The sequence below is a fragment of the Palaemon carinicauda genome, chromosome 42 (assembly GCF_036898095.1).
Source record: "Palaemon carinicauda isolate YSFRI2023 chromosome 42, ASM3689809v2, whole genome shotgun sequence".
Lineage (NCBI taxonomy): Eukaryota > Metazoa > Arthropoda > Malacostraca > Decapoda > Palaemonidae > Palaemon > Palaemon carinicauda.
In genome coordinates, this window is record NC_090766.1 from 42,015,761 (window position 1) to 42,037,538 (window position 21,778).

At 39.5% G+C, this 21,778-nt stretch overlaps 1 long non-coding RNA gene across 2 annotated transcripts in view; it reads right to left on the reverse strand.

Moving 5' to 3' along the window:
- Positions 1-748: 748 nt before the first annotated feature.
- The window catches only part of LOC137632958 (uncharacterized), a 34,871-nt gene continuing 13,841 nt past the window's right edge, over positions 749-21,778 (reverse strand). The window contains exons 2-4 of one of the 2 annotated variants that reach the window (XR_011042148.1): positions 17,410-17,462; positions 16,539-16,660; positions 749-1,360 (exon numbers count right to left, since the gene is read on the reverse strand). This is a non-coding gene — a long non-coding RNA (uncharacterized lncRNA). The remainder of the gene's footprint in view (positions 1,361-16,538; positions 16,661-17,409; positions 17,463-21,778) is intronic. The other variant, XR_011042147.1, reaches the window with a different exon arrangement.

The window sequence follows — 21,778 nt, forward strand, 5'->3', positions numbered from 1 at the left end:
CACATACATCACAGTGGGGTTGCAATTCACTCACCTATAGTTAACAAAAAGAATGGTTATCAAATTCAAATTTGCAACTTGTCTTAACTTTGCTGCATGAAGTGTTATAGGAAGGTCTGTCTAAAGGCAAAGGATAGTCAATCTGATGAACTCCATTTCCAAATCCTTTTCAAATTCTTCTGAAAGTCTTAACTGCTGTGCATACTCTACATAGAGTTGAACAATTCTCAATGGAGATTAAAAAGAAGCAAGCTTCCTAGCCGAATCAAAATTCAAAAACCAGGAGGTAAACAGAACGTCTGCTCACCCCGAAAGGTAAACAGGACTTCTGCTCACACTGGCAGCAAGATCAAAAGTGATGTTTCCTGATGGTGAGACAGGGTACTACCCTGTTGGTTTGCAGGAAGGATATCACAATAGTCCTCTTACATCGCTTTGCTATCTCTCCTCAGGTTGCTCTTGACTCAAAACTTGAGCCAACAGATTGCTATTGTTAGAAACAAGATGATGACCTAAAAAAACATGGCAGCTTGAATACTTGCAAATGACATGCAATGAGAATTATTAGAAACGTTATTATCCTATGTGCATCCACCAGTTCATTAAATAAATGAATCCTAGACAGTTCTAGAATTACTTAACATGAACATTATTTAATTAACCGATATATAACTATATTCTAAATCATTGGGACTTGTGTGTATATTATACTTATGTAAATGGATTAAAGGGTAAATTATAATAGAAGCAAGTTGCTACAGCAAGATCTATTGATAGGTGTTGATTGTGCAATTGATTATTAGACAAAGAAAATTTTAAAACTTTTAAGTTTTTGGTCAAGCCAGATGCAGCAAGCATAATCTTAATGACAATGGCAAAACCAACGCTTAGGAATTTCTAGGTAGAGCATCATGAAAAAGGTTACACAGCATATACAGTATAACAGACTTTAAAAAACAAAAGTTCCTCTGCATCACTTTTGAAGGTACAGTGCACTATTATTATAGTTGATGGTAAACTGATTCTGATCTGCCATACTGTATAGTACTGTATCATAATCTGTAGAGAAGTTTTTACATAATATCTCCCTAATATAAACTCGCTGCAATACCTTATACAGCATTGATACACAAGAAGAAACAAGTTTGAATCATAATAATCACAAATCATCACTTACAACCTGGAAAAGGATTAATTACTTATTCTTTATCAATTCCCACCTTTATGTATCACAATAAGTTTGTCATCACTTAAACCAAGAATTTCCTAAGGACATCACTTAAACCAATAATTTCCTAAGGACACCGTTGATGACCTATGCATGGAGTTTTACTCCAACTGATGGGCAATCCAACTCTACCTGAAAAAATAGGAACACTTAATTTTTGTGGTGAAAAGCTATGGAATCATTTACATAATCCAGTAAGTCTATAGATTAGTTATTTAAACAATCCAGTGATTTTATGACTATCTGAAACAATGGTATGTTTGGTTGAAACATAAGTCATCTAAATACTGATATAGTATATATAAAAGTATGTTAAGAAATTTATTTCTGGGTCGATCTGTGGCGCCGGGTGAAAAGAGTCCTTCTTATATACCTTTTCTGATAAAACCTTCCAATTATACCAGAGAAAGATAAAAGCATGGAATGCTGAGGTTACAACCCTCGCGCGAGCACCTTTAGGGTGTCGTGTATAAAGCAAAGGCGCGTGAAATCCACTATTCACAGGTTGTCTTCCATTTAGTTAATTCCTTCGTCAAAGGGATGGGCCGATACAAAGGCCCTTGCCAACCACCAGCGCCACACCACCCACGCCACGACGCGAGCGCCATCTGAACAACATCCTTCTTTTTGGACTGATAGAATAGTGTGTAATTTGTGGTGCTCTCGATCGTTTTTAACAGTCATGGATTTATTTTGTCATGTCCGAAGCTCCATCTTCACACATTCCAATGTTAAGTACCATAGTTTGTTTTGACAGTATTTTATTGTACCGGGCTTTTGTTTTATATCCAGTATAGTCTGTTTTATTATTCCCGTCTGGCCTTTCATGGCGGCCATTGTTGGTTCACTTGTTTGGGAATTCATCTTTATCTGCCCGTTTAGTACTCTGTCACTTAGGTTCTTGGTTAAGTCCCTGGCCTTATGCCTTTAGAACCGTTATTATTTTTATTTTTTTGTGTATTTATGCTCATGGTACTTTTTGCTAGTAAGTCCAGCCTACGAGTTACCCCTTTATCTCGTTTTCTTTCTTTGCTCTGGTGGTTGAGCGGATTTCCCGTTTTCCGTTTTGTGCGTTCAACGGGTTCTCCCTCCCTCACCTCTCCCCCTCGGGGTGGATGATAACTTACGAGTTATTTATTTTTCGTGACTTTTCAATTGTTAGCGTTATTTTGGTCCGTGTTCGTCCTCTCCCCGTTACGGCTCGGGAGTAGTTTATGAACGTTTTCCACTCCGCCTTGAGTTCTACTCCGGCTTGAGGGATTCTCAATGACTTTCGTTCTATTGTTATATTTATATATTGTTTACTACATGGGACGGGCTTCATATTGTTTAGATACGACCGTCCGGTGGCCCTTACTGCGGTCTCAGGCCACGGCCATATCCACAATAGCCATTGTTATTACAATTGTGTTTTTATTCACAATAATTATTCAGGACCTTTCTTCTCCCTCCGGCCTCACCGGAGTTTGTAAATACGCTTTGCTATGATCTAAGCCTTAGCCCTTAGCTGCGGCTTGGCTTTTATATCTTCACAATTGAATTATTAGCCACAATTGAATTATTCAGAGTATCTCATTATCCTCCGGCGTCACCGGAGGTCGCCCATACACTTCACACTTATATTTGCCTTGCCTTTGGCTAAGACGGCATTATTCAGGACATCTCATTACGCTCCGGCTTCACCGGAGGTCGCCCATACACTTAACACTTATATTTGCCTTGCCTTTAGCTAAGGCTGGTGTTTATATTTATTTTAAGGGCATGTCACTGCTTCCCCGACCCTCGCAGGTCGGCAGGTTGCTTTAAGTTATTTATCCTTATGTCATTAACAGACATTAGGTAAATTACAAATATACAAACATTTGGATATTATAGTGCCAACAATGGTTTTGGCCGAATAGCGATTTAAACGTTTGCGATTTAGTCTGTTAGTTTGTACTCGCCCCAGGAAGGCTCGATTTAGACTATATCCTTATTTATTGGTTAAGTTGTCGTTATTCTTCGTTTTTGGTTATTACAATGACTAAAAATTAAAAAGAAAAAGGAAAAATAAAAATAAAATAAAAACAATCAGTTTTATTTTACTTTCCTTATATTATTGTGTGATGTTAGCTTTTATTATGTAACCTTGAGAGTGAGAACATAAGGTGCTCGTTTATTAGCTCGAGTAAGGGAGGTGATTTTCCCGTTCTCCGTTTTTATACGTTCACGAGTTATTCAGGCCTCCTCTTATTATCAGAGTTGATGATAGTACGTTTAATGTTATACACGTTTTATTGATGTGGTTACTGTTAATATAGCTAACACTATTAGTAGGAACGTTGGTGTATGAGTCATTAATTGGGTTCGATTTATACCGACACCCTTAGCTCCGCCTTGAGTTATGTTTAGCTCCGCCTTGAGTTATGTTTAGCTCCGCCTTGAGTTATACGCCGCTATAATGGATACTCATTGGGTGAGAACTAGTCAGATATTTGGAGTGCAACGGTGAAATCCGGCACTCAGACTCCGGTTGAGACCTTTTTGCACACGAACCTTTGTCATGTTTGATCTCAATTACACCTTTCCGGCCCCTTTTTTCATCGAATCTCCGGCTACGCTGGAGGTAACTCAAACATTCATTGAGGTTAATGTTATCGTACCGGTGACGGTCACGATCTCACGGGGACTAGCCTTTGCTACCGGATCTCCCATACAAACAGAGATCAAGCAGACGTCCAGAACCGGAGTTAACAATGTGATACCGATGAGGATTTCATAGTTTCATTATTACGGTTTCTTTTTCATCGAATCTCCGGCTTAACCGGATATCGTACAGGCGATCAGCATTGAGGTTAATATTAGATTTCCTCTGGTTCACGTTGTCACTATGACGGACCTTTGTTTGTACCGGGGATGGTTACCGGAGATCCGGTACAGTCGGAGATCACTCAGACCACGGGTGGCCAATCTTTTGTTTTACCTGTGTAAAAAAAAAAAAAAAAAAAAAAAAAAAAAAAAAAAAAAAAAATATTTATGAACGTAACTTTGCCTATATTTATGCATGTATTTAATTCTAACTATGTATAAATATGGATAAATATCCATACAACATCGTGTTCAAATAGAATTAAATTAATTATGCCTATATTTATGCATGTATTTAATTCTAACTATGTATAAATATGGATAAATATCCATACAACATCGTGTTCAAATAGAATTAAATTAATTATGCCTATATTTATGCATGTATTTAATTCTAACTATGTATAAATATGGATAAATATCCATACAACATCGTGTTCAAATAGAATTAAATTAATTATGCCTATATTTATGCATATTCAATCCTAACTGTCTAAATATGGCTAAATATCCATACAACATAGTGTTCAAATAGAAATACATTAATTATGCCTATATTTATGCATAGTCAATTCTAACTATGTCTAGATATGGATAAATATCCATACAACATAGTGTTCATATAGAAATAAATTTCCACCCAGTGGCGAATGCGCCAACAGTGTCACATTTCATGAATACAAGTGTCGCACTATACCCCAGAAGGTAATACATTAAATAACTTGTCTTTAAAATGGCTTTTTAAGAGTATACAGCTGATCCCAGCCTGTGAATAGGATCGCTAACCAAAGTTCAAGGAACATCCAGACTTATGTCCCCTTTGTGTTACAGAAGGTTCGCCTGCATGGTTCCCATCAGGATGATGATGATTCTCTCTGGCCTGCAAAGAGAGGCTCTCCACCCTTGGGTATCGAAGTTGGGAAGGAATGCTCCATCTAGAGGTCCCTATCTCCTCGGGGTGTCCTCTCTAAGGTTGGACAACGACCCCATGGACGGGCAGGTATGTGGGGATGAGTTTTGAGCCTTCAGCTTTGCAATTACCTACGTCACCGACCTAGGACCATTAAAGGATCCTAATGTTCATGTTACCCTGCATAGACTGTGACGGCTAAAAGCAACACATTCTAAGGAAATCCAAGGGGCTATGACGAGCTCTAAGGTAGGGTGGTGAGTCAGTGCCATTCAGGAACTCGGATATAGGTGGTACCATAAATCTGGAGGGCATAGACGTCCTCCCTCTGGGGGACCTAGATTTTACTCCCAGGTACTAGAATTCCCATTCAACGGATTCGTTCGATTGAAAGAGATTGCCTTGGTTAGCTTAGACAAGGTACCGAAGGTAACGGTATTATTTCCTAAAGGGCAGGCCCGATCTGTCTGGACCAGGATGTTGTCAGCCTGGGGGGTACGATAATTCCAGGCTCTGCCCTTCCAGTTCGACCTACACGTTTGTTGGTCTGATCGGGTCAGTTGTGGGAAGTACGTTCTGTCTGAGACCTCTATCAGACAGGAATTGATAGTCGGTTTCCCACTCGTCATCACAGCCTTCCTCTGGTTCGACGATTTTGTATCTGACCCCCCATCATCAGGTGGTCTACCTCACTGATTCCCCAGGTACACAGTCCAACTCCGTTGGGATGTTTTGCCTGCATGCAGCCCTAGATCCGAACCCTCAGGCTCCTTTCATGGACACCAGAGAGGAAGCTACAGGAGTAGAAGACAGTCCCGACATCAAGGCGGACCTAGGAAAAAGGGGGCTCGGAGAAGGGAAGGACCTAGATTCACTCCCTCACAACGCGGTGGTCCTGGTAGAGGGAAGACTTTACCACTTTCGTGACCATTGGACTCGGTCTGTGGGATCATAGCATAGTCTCTAACGGTTTGAGATGAAAATGGCCTCAAGGTCCTCCTCCTCCGCCAGTGACCTTCTCCCAGAAATACACTCCCGTCCTGAAAGAGTACACCACAGGGTTACTCAAGAAAAAGCAATCAAACGACTATCTCTTAGGTATGGACCTTACTTCCTCGTGGGACCGTCACCACCTCTGTCGATCTTACCGACCGCTATTAGCTTGCGCCTATAGCTCGAAACTTCTCTTCTTATCTGGGTTTCCACCTAAGCAGGAAAGCCTTTGTGTTCAAGACATGCCCTTCGGCCTCAAGATTGATCCCAGGATATTCACGAAACTGGGAGAGGCAGTGTTAGAACAACTCAGGAACCAAGAGATACAGATCAATAGGTTCCAAGATCAAGAATTTCTCAAGCACAAACAGGTGTCCAAAGAGCCTAGAAAGTATCCTCGGCCTTTCCCAATTCACTTCAGTAACAGGTCTCCTAATAAAAGCCAAACTCAAGACATCAATCGATTTTGGAGAAAGAGAGCTACAGTACCTATAAGAAGACAAGGTCTCGAAGATCCCCTCTGTCGGGAAAATGAGACTACGCCCATGGTCCGAACCGAAGAACCTCTCCAAAGCGGTTCCTCTACAATTCCCACCTCCACAAGTGACATTCCATTCAGCCGTGTCTCTAAGTGGATGGGGGGATTTCTCCGAACATCAGATGTTTCAGGTTCTTGGTCACTAGCCATGAAACAGTCCCATATCAATGTTCTCAAAGCCATGGCAGTGTTCTTGACCCTGAAGAGAGAGACTCCTCCGAGGTCGACCCACATCAGAGTAGTGTCAGACAGCACAGACGAGGTACACTACGGAAACAGGGGAGGATCCAAGTCACCCAACCTGAATCAGATCCTGGTCACTTTCTTCGCCTGGGCAACAGAAAAGAACTGGTTCCTGTCAGCACCTCACCTAGCGGGAGGCCAGGATGTGAGAACGGGCTCACTATCCAGGACGAGTTCCCTGGAGTCAGAATTCACTCCGGTGGATACTCAGGTTCGTTCCAGGCATCCAGGTAGATCTATTCACATCTCAGATCAATCACAAACTTCCTTGTTATGTGACCCCAATCCTGGACCCTCGGGCTCATGCCATGGACGCATTACCCCGGGATTGGAATCATTAGAGGAAGATTTCCCTATCTCTCCCAGTGAATCTTCTAAAAACTTTAACACCGACTGCGCTCCTTCCGGGGCGCAGTGGTTTTAGTACCACCTCACTGCCCAAGAACAGTTGGTTTCCTCTCCTCCTCGAGTGGAAACTCCGTCCCATCCGGATTCCGTTCCTCAAACTGACCCGAGTATTCCAAACTCACTGTGTCAGATTACTCAAGGATGTCCAAAACCCTAACTTTGTGGACTACAGGAAGTTGGCAGCTCGTAGAGACTCGAACATTGAACCGGAAAACGATTTCTTACTCGAATCAGTCAAAAGGGACTCGACAATTCTCCAATATGATTCGGCCGTTAACCCCCAAAATAGGTGGTCCCCTTGGAAAGTTATTCCTCTTCTCCAAGATACTTTTCTATGTCCGGTCACCACTCTCAGGGCCTTTTTAGCCACGACTGCTACCCGATCGTCTGGCCCCTTGTTTATCAGGGAACAAGGAGGTACCATTCCCATACGTGGTATTAGGCTATAGATCCTATACTTCGTTTGACAAGCCAATCCGGGATCATTTCCCCCAGAAGATGGACTTTGATGACCATATAAAGTTCACGGGTTGGGAATCTCCTATGGTCTTCAAACGCCACTATCTAATGAACTTACAGGCTCTTAAATACCCAACAGTTGCAGCTGGGAGCCGTATCTCTCCCCAGTGATCTTTTGTTCTTCCTTTCATCCATCTCTTTTCTTCTCCCTCCTACCCGCCACTCGCACCACGACGCCGCTTCCTTGGTGGTTCGTTAGCCCTAAGTTTATTACATATTAGGTTATGTTTGTAACTATTATTGATTACCGTTGTTACAGGGTTGGGATATTCTTAGACATGTCAGTTTTGTAGCATGTTTCCTCTGATACTCGGAGGCTTCCCTGTTATCATGTTTGTTTACCTTAATTATTTATGATTTTCTTTACATGGTGTTGTTTCTCTCCCCTCTTTAAATTAGTTATTGTTGGGCTTGGAAGGCATTCTCTGGTACATTTTCACCCGGCGCCACAGATCGACCCAGAAAAGGGATTTTGACGAAGGAAAAATCTATTTCTGGGGAGAGACCTGTGGCGCCCGGTGAAACCCTTCCCCTTTATTTTACACAATCCCACCCTTTCCTTTCCAAGCCATCATGGCCAATACAGAAGGATGTTGTTCAGATGGCGCTCGCGTCGTGGCGTGGGTGGTGTGGCGCTGGTGGTTGGCAAGGGCCTTTGTATCGGCCCATCCCTTTGACGAAGGAATTAACTACAGTGAACCCTCGCTACTTCGCGGTTCGACAATCGCGGATTCACCACTTCGCGGGGTTTTCCCATAACCCATATATATATACATATCGCGGATTTTCCGGAAAATTCGAAAATATCGCGAAATCTGAAGATAACCAAATACGATATTTTGTTACCTGTAATTCCATTAATACTGTAATTAGTAATATCTGCTCTTACTGATTGTTCATTGCATTACATATGATATATAATTCAGCACAGAAAGAAATAAAACACGAAAAGAGAATGTGATCATACGATAATTCAGTACGTAGTAAAATTAAATCGAACATGAAACGCAAATCAGATGCAGTCATACCATATTAGAATGGTGTGTACTGTAATGGATGTGCTTCTTTTCCATGAATCTTTTGTATGTATACGTACGTAGTACAGTACTGCATCCAATAATATTCTTTGTTGCAAAAATCACATTTCGAATAAGTACTGTAAGCGTACGAGAGAGAGAGAGAGAGAGAGAGAGAGAGAGAGAGAGAGAGAGAGAGAGAGAGAGAGAGAGGCGTAAAATAGCGTACGTACGTAAATTTTTATTATTATTGTTATTATTATTATTATTGTTGTTGTTGTTAATAAAATTATTATTGTTATTTATTAATCATTATTATTATTATTATTACTGTACAGTATTATTATCATTATTTATTATTATTACGGTATTGTACTTAATCTACGTACGTTCAGTGTGCGCGGGACATCTTCTATGAGTAACCAACGCACCATAGTACTGTATAAGACGGGTTGTGATTGGTTCAAGCGCTGATAGATGACGAATCAAAACTCAAGTTTTGTTATCTAGCCTGTGATTGGTGTTTTGCCCGCATCTTCAACTTCCAGCATCACAGTTCTCGCGGGTCTGCATCGTTCACTTTCTCTTTCCGCGTATTGCTGAGTAGACGTTCTTAAGTTTGTGAAGTTGAATCTGTGCTGTGTGCGACTGTTTTAAGTTGAACTTTCTGTTAAACCCTACTGTACAATGCCTCCCAAGCCTTCTGCTTCTACTAAGGCTGGTAGTGAGCCTAAACAGCACCGAAAAATGATGATTGCTGAGAAGGTGACGCTTCTCGATACTATGTTAAAAGACGGTAGAAGTTACGCGGCCGCAGACCTCGAAGACCTGACGAAATCGGGCAGTGAAGACAGTGAAACACAGGAAGAGATCCAAGAAAATGTCGAAGAAACGGTCTTAACTATAGAACGGCTTGCCAAGCTCTGCAAGCTTGCGAATGAGGTGAAAGAAATGTCGCAAGAGTGGGACGAGGATATGGTTCGTTCTCTACAATTCTGCACCAAGATCGATGAACAAATGGCTCCCTACAGGATGCTCTTGCGAAAAAAGAAGCAGCGGCAGCAACTTCCGATCACAATGCCCTCGGAAGAAATTGAAGAAGTGTCTCAGGAAGAAGTTGAAGAGGTGTCCCAGGAAAAGACACCTCCGTCTGAAGAGACGTAAAATACTATTATTGGCTGCACAGTAGAAGACATCATCAGCTTCATCATCATCATTTCTACTGTGCAGCAAATTCATCGCCATCATCATTCAAGTTTTTCTTGAACTTCTTTCGTGGTGAGTACAGTAACAATCTTTATTTTTTACTTAAACATTTTACTGTAATATTTGTGTCTGTTTTATAGTTTAGTACTGTATGCATTAAGTTAAAGGGAAGGTTTTAAAAGCCTATCATATTTTTTTTGTTTAAAATTTACATTTACGTACGTAAAACAATCTCTCTCTCTCTCTCTCTCTCTCTCTCTCTCTCTCTCTCTCTCTCTCTCTCTCTCTCTCTCTCTCTCTCTCTCTCGTAAATTGTTTTCCTGCTTTGCTACGTACAGTATGTACTGTATGATTTTATATAGATACGGTAAATAATATTTGTAATAACATATTTTGTAAATGCTTTTACTGTAAATATCATTATTTATCACTTTCATCATGCGCGTTACAGTAAATGCCTTCTTTGTTCTGAGCGTGGTTGTTTACTGAGCGTACTTTATGACGCCGTCGTTTCAGGTGGCGTCATAAAGAAAAACATTTCATTTGGAAGTCCTAAGGAAAATTAAGTAAAACATTGGTAATAACAAAATCAACATACTGTATACTGTACATCAATATAATCGATGCAAAAACTAACCTATACATATATGTGTACAGTACACTAAATGAGTTTGTTTCTTCATTATGATCAGAGATAAACGTAAACAAAACATTGGTTGCCATTTTTTATCGTGCTTTTTAGGTGTTTAGGAAACGCATGATATAAAATCGCCTTTAATATTTGTGCCTGTTTTAGTTTAGGGTACTGTAGTACATGCATTAAGTGTTCTGTACATTAAAGGGTAGTTTGTTAACAGTACTACGTACAAGGGAAGGTTTTAAAAGTCCGAATATACATGTTAAATAAATAGGTAAATATGGTGTCAATACTTCGCGGATTTTCACCTATCGCGCCCGCGTCTGGAACCTATCTACCGCGATAAACGAGGGTTCACTAATGGAAGACAACCTGTGAATAGTGGATTTCACGCGCCTTTGCTTTATACACGACACCCTAAAGGTGCTCGCGCGAGGGTTGTAACCTCAGCATTCCATGCTTTTATCTTTCTCTGGTATAATTGGAAGGTTTTATCAGAAAAGGTATATAAGAAGGACTCTTTTCACCGGGCGCCACAGGTCTCTCCCCAGAAATAGATTTTTCCTTCGTCAAAATCCCTTTTCTCATACTACAGTACCATGCAAATTTCACAAAATTATTAATGACTTAATTCTTAAGGACGTCTACTGCCTCTGAAAAATTTAACAAATGCCATATCAAAATATCAAATAAAATTCATCAATAGTTTAGGCACATTTAACAACCTTGAAAGATTACTTAACACAAATATATCACAAATGTTTTAAATAATTTGTATTTTTCCTAACTATACAAACCTGGGATGGAGAGCTTTTAGTAAACAAAACGAGATTAAGAAAAGTAAAAGGCCACTTTCTCTAAAAAGAAAAGTATTTAATCATATGGTCCTATCAGTAGTATCAACTTATGCACCAGAAACTTGGAGCCTTACTAAAGCCTTTGAACATAAGCTAGTTACAGCTCAAAGAGCTATGGAAAGAATAATGTTGAGATTAATGGCAAGATAAAGTCAGGAAAGAACAACATGGATACAAGAGCAAAACTAAAGTAGAGGATCTACTAACATAAAAAAAAAAATGGACATGGGCAGGACACATAATGAGAATAAGTTAACAGATGCACATTAAGAATAACAGAATGGGCCCCTCGCTATTGCATAAGCAGGGGGAAGGAAAAGAAGACCATGGATTGACGAACTAAGAAAATTTGCATATATATATAGACTGGCATAGAAAGTCCATAAACAGATGTTATAAATCTTGGGTATTCCTTTTAAAATAATAAGTGATCATAAACGCCTTGAAGTAATTTATTCTCCTTCATGCATTGAAAGGTTGGCCCTGAGACTGCAACCTTTTGATTTTAAAGTAAAGTAGAGACCTGGAAAGACTAAAAGTAGTTGATGCACTGTCTAGATTACCTTTACCAGGTACTCCTAACGATAGCATAGCAAAGGAATGTGTTACTTCATTGCAAAGAGTGCACCACATATTGCCTTAACTACTAGGGAAATTGAACAATGGTATGGTGTTGATGATTTTTTAGTTAGCAAAGCCATTAGAACCAGTAATTGAGATAAGATTCCTCATTTTAAGCATGTAAAACATGAATTTTCTATTATTGGTTATTTACTATTAAGGGGACAAAGAATAGTAACACCGAAATGTTTGAGAAAACAGATTCTTGACTGGGCCCATGAGAGACACCATGGTATTGTAAAATGGAAGAGTAAATTAAGACAAAAGGTGTGTTGGCCTGGTATTGACACTGAGATAGAAAAGAATGTAAAAAATTTTCAAGCATGTTTGTTAATGATTAGTAATAATAGGCCAGAACCCATGAACCCAACTCCTTTACCAGACATACCATGGCAACATATTTGTGTAGATATATGTGGTACATTGCCAAGTGGTGAAAATTTGTTAGTTGCTGTAGATTATTATTCCAGATGGTTTGAAGTAGGGATATTGTATTCTACTAGTTCTACTAATGTAGTTAAATGTCTTAATAATTGGTTTACGTCTCATGGTTTGTTGGAGCTCATTGTGGTTGACAATGTTACGCAATTTATTTCTTGTAAATTTAAAAGCTTTTCTAATGTAAATGGCATAGTTCATAGGAAGGTGACACCATGTTCTCCACAGGCAAATGGAGAAGTTGAGAGACAAATAGACCCAATATGAAGGCTATTAAAACAATTAAGAGCCGAAGGTAAAGGATGGAGGAAAGAATTGAATAAATTTTTGAAGGCTTACCAATCTACTCCACATACTGTAACTAAGATAAGCCCTGCTGAACTTAATGTATGGTATAAAAATTAGGACAAAGTAGCATGAGATTTCTTCTGAATACTGTATACTGGAAATGTTGATGAAATTATGATTAAAGACAAAAGATGTAGAGAAAAGGGGAAAAGAGTATTACAATATGAAACAGAGTTAAAGAGGGACAAGTGAGTGAATGTGACAGTAGTTTTGTAACAAAATAGGAGAAATAAGATCATCAAATTTCTGTAGTGAACCTTATAAAGGGATTGAGAAAATAGGTAGTGTTCAAGTTGAAAGCACTGCGGGAATACAGAAGAGGAGAAATGTGACAAATACGAAAAGAAAAAAATTTTGGAATGATTATAAGGAACCCTATAATGATACTGACTTTATAGTAGCAATGATGAAGAGTTCAATTTAGATAGTACACAAAGACAATTAAGTGTTAGTTTAAGTCATGATGATAATACTGTATCAGGTAGCTCGGCACAAGGTAACATTAATGATAAAAGGTCTACCAGAGTAAGAAAACCCTCAAGTTATTTGAAGGACTATCCGAGGTAATGTGATACAGTATCTTATGTATGTAGCCTAGGTACTGATATGTAGAAAAAAAAAATATATATATAAATTAAATTTTCATTTGAATAAAATATTCTTTAGTGTGGTATTACATGTACAATGTGAAGTGATTTGATTTTTAAGATATATTGTGATTTTGATAAATGTAATATGCACATATTCCTGTCATAAAATGACTTATGAGCTACAGTACCTTATTTGATTTGAAGCAAGTTTCATTTAGTTTTATGTGATGGAAATATGCAGATGTTGTCATTGATTTCTAATATGAAATGTTATATAGAGTTTTTATCTATTATTCCAATGAATGTTTGAGTTTAGGAGTTACTAAAAGATATATGGAAATGGGTAAAATACAATGTTTACAAAATAATGCACTACACTATATGTTAAAAAGGAGAGGGATGTAATGTTTGGGTTAAAAATGTTCAAGTTCCATTTTCTTTAAAACACTTGTATTCCTCAGTATCCTTAACATTCATTAACATTCTGTGCACAGGCAGGAATGTAAGAGTTATTGCTGTAGGAAGAGAGCGGCCGAGGTTAATAAACATATGCAACGAAGATTGACTTTGTATACAGAGATGCAGAATCCTGATATAGCAGCTGATACAGCACACATGGTAGGAGGTCCCAGGTCTGAGAAAAATGTGTCCCCCATCCTGAGTTTCATATTGGGTCCCTGTATTCAGTGCTGCAATCACTAAATGGATGGACAGTGGTGGCAGTCACCGAAGCATCTATGAAATGTCCCAAGCAGGAAGAGGTGATGGCTCAACCTCGTATGAGACCTAGCGCTGCTGGTAGGAGTACTCATTTATCCAATTCCTTCCCAGAGGTTGAGTTCAGATAGTTCTTTACGTTTGGGAAAGTAGCGGCACACCTGGCTTCTAGTTCCCCAGAGGGGTAGATAAAACCGGCGATCAGTGGAAAGAAGGGCATCACCTTCATACCTACCAGTGGTGCATGCGCTCCTTTTCCCAAGAACCAGCACAGGTAACCGGTGCATTTAGTTTTGTATCATGTACCAATACATCCATTCAGGGATGGGTACATTCCCGGAAAGTATCCTCTTAGTTCACGAGCAAGAAGAAAATGTATAAGGATCACTTCCTCCTTAAGAAGAGCGATCTTCCAACAGCACTACCACCCTGATAGTGAGAAATTCTTATAGCACCTCTCAATCACATTCCCCTGATCCCCCAGAGGAACGAGAAGCCAGAATGTTCCCTGGACTTCCATCCCATAGCTGGAGAGTGCCGCTCTCTCCTACAACCCTCCCTGATGATCCTTTGTCCTATGCAGGAGCACACTGAGTTTATCTGAAGGGGTTTCTCCACACAAGGAAGACTGGTAGAAATAATGCTATGACCTTGACTGCCTCTTCCCAGCCTGGTTGAAGTAATATCTGTCATCACTACCTGTGACTCCCATCAAATGGTCTTCCTAGACTTATTTGGAATCATTATCTCAATATTACATCAAACAATCCTTCTTCACCTAGGATATCCAACTGCCAGTCTGCAAATGAAATAGGGTTATCAAATACCTATCCTTGGTTTGAGAGGATCCTTGCTGGCAACCTGGCGAGCCCGATGTGACATCTCATTGCTTGTACGAGTGCAGAGATCTGAATCAAGAAGTCCCTTGTTCAGACAACTTATGACTGAGTTGAAAGGCCTTGGTGTGGGAAAACTCAGTGGGAAGATCTAGGTTAGTGAGCAGTATTGTCTCTTAGGCCGATCTTGAGAAATACTGTAATGTCACTTCAGCATCTGATAAATGTCCCAAGGCAGTTGAGAGATGAGGGCAGCTGCCCACATCCAGATCAGCAGTGCTCATGCTCAGTCTCCTATGAGATCAATCACTGGTAGCAGGAGCATAAGGTCCTGTAAATTACTCCATACCGAAAACCCTTCCTGAGGACTGGGCTTTAGTACAGTACTGCTCTTCCCATGAAACCGAGCAGAGGAAAAGAAGAATCAAAAGACTCTGCCAGCTCGGTTGTCCTGTATTTCACCGACCTCTTAGTCCTTTTCTAAGATGATTCAAGTGCTTGCTTGAAAGGATCGGATAAAGATAATCAGGGGAACTAGTTACCTGGTAACTTTAGGCTAAGAATCACCTGAGGAACTTCCTTCATCATCAGTGAAGGAAGGCAAGGGGACTCTTGACAATAATCCAACATGAAAAGACGTCACAGGAACTTCATAGAGACAGCATAACCAGATGATACATCCATAGCACCTTTCCAGGAATAGTTTAACATACTGAAGGAAGCACTCCTCTGCTTCACATTCAGCAGCCTCAAAACTTTCTTCGTACGACGGTGTCCATCAATGCCTAACTATTATAAACTCCCTAGAAATACATTCACATTGCCATCAACATATGACACATAAGAGGAAATAAACAGTAAACAGGGATGCTGTCTAGCTGGAACAAGAATGTGGATATCAGCAGGTTTGCACACTAAGCTATCACACATCTATAATTACTGTATAAGGAAACCACTGGATATATGTCCCACCTAAATATCCCTTGCTTTATCTAAAAGATAAAGAAAAGATTAAAACAGCCAGATGAGGCCGCCAGAATTGTCTGTACTATCTGTCAGCTAGAAACAATGTGAGGTCACCGTGGGTTGTCAGGTATGCAGGGCTTACCCGCCTCCTAGTAGTAAGTATCGCCATCTGTATCCAGCCTTGATGAAAGCACACACATATAGGGCGAAGGTTGTATTTGTGTAATAAATACTTTTACATTAATATAAAAAAACACCAAATTATATTAAGCGCAAATTTTACAGACATAAACTTGCATACTATGCTGTACTTTTGGGCACAAATGTAAAATCATCAGGTTACTTATCTATAACAGCATCTATTTGTTATCATTACCACCAATCTATACACTCAATATTACATATAGTACTCACCATAAGTTGTAAGTATAGCTAAATGGTGAAGCAATAAGTTTGTACTTCCAAGGTTCAAAGTTTGATCATTAATTTTAACTCAAGAGTTTACCAAGAAGTGAACAGATATGTGTTTGCAGGGACTCTGTAACAAGACAAACAAGGAGCTGGTTAACCTACACCACCCCTTTAAGGTCTGCTATGCATATCAAGCTACAAAACATTACCCAAATACTATTCGATGATATGGGATGGCCTCTGACAACAGTGTCATATTTGGTTTTCCTTCGCAGCGAGTCAGGATGTAACAATACAGAAGATATCCCAATGCGAGTTACATCTTGCTAACCTGTAAAAAGGGCAAAGTAAAAACTACAGCCCCTAGTATATTTGCACGATATCGAACACTATGAAACTTGAGACTATTATAAACTAGCTGTGCAGTACAAAGTTGATCATGTAAGGGATGAACTAAATATTATATCAACACTTTTATACCTAAAATTTTACAAGAATCTTGTAATGATGAGAAAAAAAGGTAAATGATCTCCATTACTACAAAGTAGACATTTCAATGTAAGAAAAACGAGAACATTTCATGAAACTTTAAAAAAAATGCACTTGAGTAAAATACACTACACTCTGTACAAATTATTCAATGATTATTCAACAAGCCCTTAAGAAAATGAAGCACCAACATACTCTAAACACAATAATTCTAGACATATGAGCATAGTGCATTACCTAAAGAAAAATAAATCTAAATTGGGATATATTAATTTCCTCAATCCCACCCCCTCACAAAAAAAATTAACCACTCAAGCCCCAGGGCTATTTTTGGGGACATCCTATCATCATTCACCTCAGCGCTTAAACTATAAGCACTATGAATTTAATTTTGTTTTATCATATAGCTGAATAAATTTCCTGTTCATTGCTAGTGAGGAACTAGATGTCATAAGCATTAACGAGACCTGGATTCAAGAAAAAAAAGGATTTTATTGGAGAATATATAATTATCCATATTTTGTAGTTTCCATTTGCATAAATAATAAAGATTAGAACTTCAATAACTAAAATTCTTATTTCTGTACATACCTCATGTTTATAATGCTTCTTCTCCAGAAGTCCCCAGTTTAATCAACACTTGCCTGTAGAAAAGATTTAAAAATTTTACAATTTCCTTACTCTTCAAACAATATGTGCCCTTAAAGGAACAGAGCCCTCCACCGTAAGTGGGAGGAAGCCCAGGTTATCATCTTTGGAAATATACCTTTCGGTTTCAAAGTCGATGTTATCCCTCCTCTTGATACTATGAATCTGTGGGGAAGAGGAGGGTGGCCATATACTGTACATGAACATCAGGCGAGTAAAAAAATGAGAAATTTTATTATCAAAATTCTAATTATTTCTATAAATCTCCCCTGATGCTCATACTGTATTGCTCTCCCACACATTGTTGAAGGTGGGGCACAATTGAAGGAAAGAGAGGGATAAATTTTAATACAAGCAATGCAACGTGGTTAAGGTTACAAACTTAGTCTAGATTACTTTGCTAGCTTACTTTGATAAACAGGCCAAATTATGGTTTGAAATACCAGATTCCAGAAAGTTAACTAAACTATTTGAAAATACAGTACTGTAATGTCAATTGTTATGCTCTCTAGATGCTGCTAGAAATTTTCCGATGAAAAATTTCTATAAAATCAGGGAAGTAACTGTGCTACTAATATCAAGGACCTTCAATCTAAAGCAGTGATGCATTGTTTTTCTAATTCCTTGTGCTCTTCTCTGATTAAAATTTAACAAAGAATATCAGAGAACTTCTGGTTAGCAGGCAATTATGGACCCTCACCCCCACAGAAGAAATTTGAGACATTAGGTTACCTCTATTGCCTTGGTTTCTTCAAGTTCAACTGTATGGCTCTTACAGAACAAAAATACTTCTGAATTTTCTTCCTCCAATTTTAGTAAAAGTATGTGCAAGAATTGAGGCAGACTCTTACTCTTAAAAATTACCGTATTTTGGATCTGAAGGAAGCCCTACTTGTTGCCTGTTGCAAGTGTTCAGGTGTGATCGGTAGACTGACCTGTGAACAGTTAAACATAGCTTGACCTTTCTAGAAGCTCCTCAAATTCTAGAAGACTCTCTTGAAGTCCAGAACTGAAGTTCACAATGAAAACTTGGTTCAAGGGCTGCACAATATACTTCAAGAATTTTTAGATTTCCCTCTACAACGGTATTAAGGAAACCATCCGATCTGGATACAATTGGCGCACTCGCCTGAGCGGTCGATGTCATGTTGAGCTTAGACGTTGTCTACAGATTGCAAAGATTACAAAGTAATCGGTGAAACAGAAAAAAGGGCAGTATAGAGTAAACATCTAGAATTCCCAGGTATGTTGGAAGGTGTCCTCTAACGCTGCCAACAAAGAGACTGGGGAAAATTGGAAGTTTCTTTTTCAGCTGATATGTTGAGTAAATCACTCGATGATGACAACTTAAAGAAAAGTATTTCCACTCTGTCTTGATGTAGGCATCACAATTGACCCCTACACAGTCCCTGTTGACTGGTCAACCAAGTATGTTTTCTTGGACAGTTTTCTTGACTGGGAGAATCTTGCAAACATCTCATCGTGTGATGATTTCCCAATAGGTCTCCTGCTTAAGGAGGGTCTGGGAAAAATGACCTATCGTACAAACGACCTATCGTACACGCAAGTCAAGAACAGAAGCATAGTTGTTCCCCAAAATAGAGTACAGTGCACTTTACCGGACTCACTTGCATGCAATGTCCTTCAGTTGAGAAGCCAGGAGCCTCCTCCCACGGTTTATATTTCCAAATTGGTCAGGTATTCGGGTGGGTCCCTTATTCCTCCCCATATACGTCCATGGGCCTTAAATTCTCCCGGCAAGGAGGAGTTCTTGCAATAAGGATTGTCCTACTGCTAGGCGAGAGGGTCATCTTATTTTCCTGTTCCAGACAACACTACATAAGTGTATGGACCTTGGTAATCATAGACCAAATTTTAAATATTTCTGCTTTAGCATGTAATGGACTAAAAGCAGGTATCATTGATTGTACGCTTATCCCCACTCCTCTTGTCTGGTTTTGGTCTCTGGAACCATTCAACGGGAAGGGGATAAGGGCAGTGCCCATCATCCTGCAGAAGGATAGGAAAGGTTGGTCTCATACATGACAAGAGCAGTGTTGACAGGTTTGAATATGTACTTTATACAGGAACATCTTTTCTGGGAAGGAGATGTTCCATATATGAAATCTCTCATCTTGCATATGAAGGAACATAAAAGAGACCAACTTCCCAAAAGGTTACGTTCTTGACACTATGTTGATTTCCCTAGCATTCTTCTAATTGCTGGCATCACCAAATTGTCCTAAAAGTCCCCATGGTGTAGGAGAGGAACAAGGGCAGTTGCCTATGTACTGATCGATAACGTATACTTGAACATAATCCTGAGTAAGGATGCACTCTTGAAATCTCATAAGACGCGAGAGTGTACTAGGATAGTCTTCCTAGGTAGTCCACTGTTGGACCATGCCGAAGGCTTGGAGTGCCCGAAATCTCCTGGGAATGTTGCAGAGATTTTTCAGAGAAGGATAAGGTCAAGAGTACATGCTAACATCTTACCCAGCGGTGCTTGAGTGTGGTCTACCAGGAAACTTGCACAAAAACAAAAAAAAAGTACAATACCCTCTTTCAATAAGGGGGATTTTGGTACAGCACTACTATTCATCCAAAATCATGCATATGCAGTCCTTTATCTTTATGATAAACTGCCCTTCCTCTTCAAGGCAGGACATCAGAAGGCATGGCTATACAGTACTGGATGTGAGAATTAAAAAACAAGAACAGATGAAGGGCCACGGTAATGCAAGTAAGTTTGAGTTAGATTCTCTATCGATCATCCAGAAATTGGGAAAACAGGCGTCGCCTTTTCTATATTGCCCATAAGAGAGCTCAGTTCCAAAAGGAGCAAGAATAGTCAAAACTTAATCAAGAAAGGGAAGTACAAAATTTTTAAGAAGACCATAAGCGTATGTAGTGATCAAATGACCATAAGAGCATGCAAAGCGGTTAAGAGAAGTTACCTGCATCGTCTAAAAACTGAGGAAGAGCTTAAAGGTCCATTATTGTAGTCTGGTCTTGAGGAGAGGGAGAAATTAATGCAAAATATCAGCTATGGAATGCCGGAAAGCTTGGTGCACTTAAAGTATCATCAAATAAAGGAGCGTAGCATTGAATGGAAGACACCTATAATTTGAACATTCCGTTTCTTAAAATGTAGGCCAATTGGCAAGCCAAGTGGCATCTCCTCAAGTAAAATCCTGGCCTAATGTTGTCTAACTTCATTGAACAAACAAAAAGCAAATTTTATCGATGTGATTGAGCCATTACAAGCGCTCGCTAGAACTGGGAGATTAGACCAAGGAGGTAAGAATGTATTGCTTGCTATATGTTGGGCATCACCTAAGGTATGATATATCCAGAAGCCTTTTACAAATCTGACGACAGATCATAGAGAGGGCGTTGCCCCGTCTTGATTGAAGAGCAATTGTTTGGTCTTGTTCGGAACCAAGTACTAGAAAGGGCTACCGGTATGTGTAAAAAAGACGTCTGGGTTCCCAGTGCATGCCGCTCTTATTCGCACATACCATTCTTCTCAGTATGTCCTTATACAGAATGGTACTTTAAATTCTAGCTACATTCATGATCCATATATTTTCCCTACTCGTTATCTTGAGTTTTATTAATTTCTGAGCAAGAACATTGAAGCATACAACCCATTCATGAGTTTACTTACCCCACATATAATAAGAATTATAGTGGGACCTCAGTGGGAAACTAAGGTTTTGGGTGGGGAAACACCATAACTGAGCAATTTTCAAAAGTAGTAATGGTCAGAAATGTATAATAAACACAAGATAACCAGTTAGAAAAATATGACAAATTCGTAGATAATTTGTATTTTTCCTAACTATACAAACCTTAGCTATTTATTAGGGGTTATACTTTCGGCTGAGCTGAAATTAAGAGGCATTAAAATTTAGCGAGGGTTAACTACCCACACCACTAGTTAGCGGGGGCTGGGGGGGGGCTGGGGGGGGGGGTAGTTTGCTACCACTCCCGCTCACCCACCTGTGATTTAGTTCACTTTGCTTGGAGGTAGGATCCGTCACCTCTTGAGACTGTGTCTGGCGACATACTCGAGGACAAAACTGAACATTGCCTTTCGCCCTTCTCATCAATGGGCGATGTGGGAAGAGAGACCATGAAGTTCCTTGACTCTTATGGCTGCTGTCAGTGTGTGTAAGAACATTGTCTTCTTAAACCAGGTGAAAATTTGTTGTCTGGTGAAGTGGAACATAAGGAGATCTCTTTAGAGATTGGAGAATTTGAACCATGTTCCGAGAGGAAGGTCTCAATTCCGACTGGAGAAAAGCAA